The sequence below is a fragment of the Pygocentrus nattereri genome, chromosome 7 (assembly GCF_015220715.1).
Source record: "Pygocentrus nattereri isolate fPygNat1 chromosome 7, fPygNat1.pri, whole genome shotgun sequence".
In the NCBI taxonomy this organism is placed as follows: Eukaryota; Metazoa; Chordata; class Actinopteri; order Characiformes; family Serrasalmidae; genus Pygocentrus; species Pygocentrus nattereri.
In genome coordinates this window covers 17903125-17908574 of record NC_051217.1, presented here as the reverse complement: position 1 = coordinate 17908574, position 5450 = coordinate 17903125, and positions in this window count along the sequence as shown.

The window sequence follows — 5450 nt, the reverse complement described above, 5'->3', positions numbered from 1 at the left end:
CACACTTTCTGCCTCATTTAATCTGCCCTACACAGAACTAGTGCTGAGTCATAACAGAATTCAGTGGGTAGTTGTATTTGGGTAGGACGTTGCAGCAGTTACATGTGTCTGTACATTGAAAGCAAGGAATAAACTGTGATCTTCTGTCAAATATGGAAAATTATGAATAAGATAATACTAGTAAATTGATACTGTACTATTTTTTTGTTGTTGTTTTGCATGTGTGTTCTTTACCTAAATTTATACTACCGTAAATAGAGTTTCAAGTAATTATAGACATTTCTGTTGGTTAATTTGTCATGAAATGTTCACAGAATGCAAACAGCCACATTAACGGATAAGTAAATACCAGTCAATGAGCATAAATGTAATGCAGATGTGGAATAAGATGAATATGCATTTATGAATGTGTAATTTTACCTTATTTTATACTGACACAATGCATGTATATAGTCGTCATCTTTCCTGCAGTCTAATAAGGTGTCTTGGTGCTACTGCAATGCACTGTACTTATCTGGTGTACAAACAGTGTTTTATTCTTTCTAAAGACAGCAGCAAAGCAACCTGTGTGTGTGTGTGTGTGTGTGTGTTTGTGTGTGTGTGTGTGTGTCTGTAAATGTGTGTGTGTAGGTGTGTGTGTGTGTGTGTGTGTGAGTGAGTGAACCTATTGTTTAGTGTAACTCACTGACCTGTGAATCCCCAAAAGCAAACTGAACAGATTCTCTCAGAGTCTATCACTGACACAATGCGTGTGGTTTACTATGACATGCCTTTATTCTAAAACATGCCTTGGTCACCCTTTTTTTCCAGAGTAGAGACAGAGAGAGAGAGAGAGAGAGAGAGAGAGAGAGATAGAGAGATAGAGAGAGAGTGAAGGAGACTGTTTTTGCTCATTGTCATAGTGTGAGATCATAGATGTGACACATATGTATTACATACAATTAAATACAGCCAGTAATGTTTCTGCTTGTTCTCTGGATGTTTAAAATAAAGGCGGTGCAAAAGGAAACTCACACTTGTACTCCGTCTTCTCGTCTGCTTTCTCAGTCCCTTCATTACACACACTCGTCCAAAGTCCATTAGAAAAATGTTACTTATAAAATAATCATTTAAATATTCATGAATACTGTGTGATGTGGTAAATTATTTCTGAATGTAAGTAAGTGACCATCACAGAGCCACGGTAGAGAGGGTCAGCAGCTTCAAGTTCCTCATTGTTCATATATATATATATATATATATTAATATAATAAATATTATAATATTAATAATATCTAAATATAAATGTGATGTGACAAACATGATTTGATTTGATTTGATTTGATGATGGAGTTAAATACTGATGCCCCTCTTTGCTTCCAAAATGTTTTTAATGTGTCCTTTTGTTTGAAGAAAGCATTAACAACAGTGTTTTTGTGCTGAAAGGCTTTGGAGAAAGAAGCCATTTGCATTCTCAGGCCTACCCAAAATCTCTCATTAGGAAAATTTCAGCTTTCTTTGGGGCTTTGGTGCAGTATTTCCCTCAGGATTGACAGACAGTCTTTAGCATCTTCAGGCCAGGTGCATCATTTCTAATCAGAGTACAATGTTAGTTCTCAGCTGCTGAAAAAAACGTGCCTCACTTTTGCTAGTTTGACTGACAGCCATAAGTAACATTCTGGTTTTCTTTTTGCACATTGCTCTCCCACTGTCGGACCCCCATCACAACTTGGCTAAGAGAATGGAAAACCACAGGAGACTGCAAAAAATATTGTTTGCAGTGGTGGAGACCTGCTTCGAGGAGTGAAAAATGTTTTCGAGCTGCACTAAACTTATCTTCGAATTCTTAACTGTGGAAGGTTTCCTTCCAGTGCTGTGGCAATATTCCAAGTCGACCAGTACCCTGACCATGGCAGAATGAATTCATTTCAGGTTTCCTGTGGCAAGGTGCCAGCATCCATCTAAAAATACACTTCAGCTCTTTTACATTGTTTTCTCATGCGGAAACTCAAAATAATAGGAGTTTGGACATTTGTGCGAAACCTAAAGTGTATAAATTTCATTATGTTAAAACAAGTGGCATTTATTTTAAACAGGCCATTCCAAGACTGTCTTTTACTTTTTGGCAAAGTATTAAGGTAGCTTATTTCTTTCAAATCGTTGTTGTTTTAACAGTTTTGGTGAAGATTTCTGCAGGTTTGCATCCAAAATGTCTTTGTACGCTTCTGGGTTCATGATTCCATCAATGAACACAAACCCACACACACCACTGTAATGAAAAACAGTCCCAGACTTCGACCTTTTGATGCTGACAAAAATGTACAGTAGCCTTAGTAGAGCCCGGTTGGAGTTCTTGTCCAGTCTACCGTCAGTTTGATGTTGTGCTTTCGATGAGTTTTTCTCTGAAACAAATATTATTTTGTTAAATATTTTATGAAGTAACCTAAAGAATGTTTCATTTTACTAATGGTTAAATGATGAATGCAAATACTTTTCAAGACCACTGCATATTCCAGCAAGTTTACGTTTTTGCGTAAGTTTACGTTTATAGGTTCCAGCAAAAAGCTGTTTGTTATCCTAGTAGAGCTGTTTTGAAAGGTCATATTTTACTGTAAGCTAGCCAAATCTATAAATAATAATAAATAATGACTAAAACAGGCAGCATCTTCAACAAGGTCCAATCCAACTCCTTCACCTTTCCCAGACTTAAATGGACCACAAGGCCAAAGCATTGCTTTATTTAATTCATCTTGTCTGCAAGAGGGATCATACAGACTTTGGGCAACCTCTGCACAGTCTGCTGGGGATATAGACATCATCAGGCTTTGGAAGTGGAAAACAAACAAATAAAAAAACGTTTTTCCAATGTATATATATATAAATATATATATATATATATATATATATATATATATATATATATATATATATATACGTCCATCCATCTTGTCAGAAAACTGTTTTTATCTAATTTAAAAGAATAATCTAGTATGTATGGCCAGATTTCAATGATGTTTTAACAAACTCCAGACATTTTTATTTGGCAACCATAGAAGCTTCTGACAATCATAATAATAGGAAGAAGAAGAAGAAGAAGAAGAAGAAGAAGAAGAAGAAGAAGAAGAAGATGAAGAAGAAGCAGAAAAAAACCTTTTCACACTGGCCTTGACAGAACTGACAAGCTGTCAAATAAACTGCACTACATGGCATTGGCTTTGATTTTCATTCCTTCACTTTTCTCATCATCCCTAAAATCAGACCATATTCTGACAGTGGAATCATGGCTCAGTATTCTGCTAGCCTCTCCAGATTTTTTTTTAGCCATTCAGATGTGGATTTGTGTTTTGGATCATCATCTTGCTGCATAACCATTGCTGCATGACTTGCTGTATGAATTACTCTTCAAGTTTAACCCATGAATAGGTGAATAGACATTCTAATGAAGAACAGAATTCATCATTTCTTCAATAATAGCAAATTGTCCAGTCAATAATAATAGCAAATCAGACTGGTCTGTCCATACAACATGACCTGAAAAGGCTTAGGAATATTCATGTGCTTTGTTTTAGAGTTTGGAAATTCTTTTTTTTTTTTCACGTATCTTCTTTTGATTTCCCCTTTCTTATGCAAGAGGATTATCTTATATCTAATCTCTTCAGAAATATCTTATTTGCACCTCTGACTTATTTTGATAGAAATTAAATAAATTAAGGGTGCTCTCTGATTTTCCTCTGTATTTGTTTCAACAAAAATATGTGTATGTATGTATGTATATATGTATGCGTGTGTGTGTGTGTGTGTGTGTGTGTGTGTGTGTGTGTGTGTGTGTGTGTGTGTGTGTGTGTGTGTGTGTGTGTGTGTGTGTGTGTGTGTGCTTGGTTAATGTAGTGGTTAACACCTCTACCTTCTACACTATAGACTGGGGTTCAGTCCCACACCAGGGCAAGCACCCTACACTATACCAATAAGAGTCCTTGGGCAAGACTCCTAACACCACCTTCACCAGCCTGTGTAAAATGAATAAATTGTAAATCACTCTGGATAAGAGCGTCAGCCAAGTGCTGTAAATTTAAGAAGAAGAAACCATTTTTTAAAAATGCTTTATATGAGAAATTAAAGCATGCATCCCGCTCTGAGACTCCCACGAACTCCATCTCCCAGAATCCCTGATGACGCATCTTAGCACTCCAATCTCCAATCATGTTCACCTGAATACTAACCCTGTATGTCTGTTTCTTCTAGCATTGTGTCTAGTTAGATTTACTATAAAGTCCAGGCTTTTAGACTAGGTACTTTGTGAGGTATTACTTCTTCGAGTACGAGCTGCTGTTTTTCTGATTGCCCTCTTGTTGCTGTTTCTGTCTGCCTTTTCTTCTTTGTCTGTTTGTCTATACCCCTTTGTACTTGTTTGTCTGGTTTGTTATGACTTATCTTTGTTGACTTGGGATTTTTCTGGACTTGATCTCTGCATTTTTAGGATTACGAGTTTTGCCAAAGCCTTTGACAATAAAACCCCACTCTTTGCTTTTTTACTGCAAGCATCTGATTCGCCTGGTTGCGTTACAACACACACACACACACAAACTCTCCTTCTAGGCCGCTTCTCCTTCTAGGTTGCGGGTGGAACTGTAGCCTATCCAAGCGGTCATTGGGCAAAAGGTAGGATACATCTTGCATGGGTCGCCAGTCCATCGCAAGGCAGACATGCATTCATACTAGGGGCAATTCAGCATCTCCAATGGGCCTGACTGCATAACTCTGGACTGTGGGAGAAAACTCATGCAGACACAGGGAGAACATGCATCTACCACACAGAAAGGACCCTGGTCACCTGAAATTAAAACAATAAAAACGTAACAATTAAAAACAGAAGTAAAAGACCAAAAAGAAAAAATACAGAAGGGAACAATATTATAATATTCAGGAAATTGCAGGCCAGGGATTAGGAAGTTATTAAGTGATCACCACCCAAACATCATGCCCCACTAAACCCATTACTTTGTATATTCTTTTGCAATAGCAAGCAGCAAACTAATCTAACTGAAACTGAACTTCTTGTTTGCTGCTGCACTGCCTGGCATGTGCACCCAGCTATGCTTATCAACAAAGGAGGGTCTGCACTTCATACTGGGTGCATTTTAGGAATAAGCTGTGTGTTGTGTGGAGATAAAGCAGCATATTTGCTGGTTCTGAGTAGACTAACTGCTATCTACTGTAAATGTGTAGAATCTCTCCTATATTTGTTTCTCATTAGGACCGATCCACTGTACATTTCTCACTCTGTTTTTATTTACTTGCTTTTTTAACATATGATTATGTGTAAGAAAACCTTGTGGGTTCTGCCCTGTCCTCTACTACCCCTTCTGTGTTTTTTGAATGCCCCACAGATCATTTAGTTCTGGTGTTTGGCCTAGAAAGATGTGATAGGAGAACAGAAAACTGTGCAATTAAGATAAAATTTGACCCCTCAG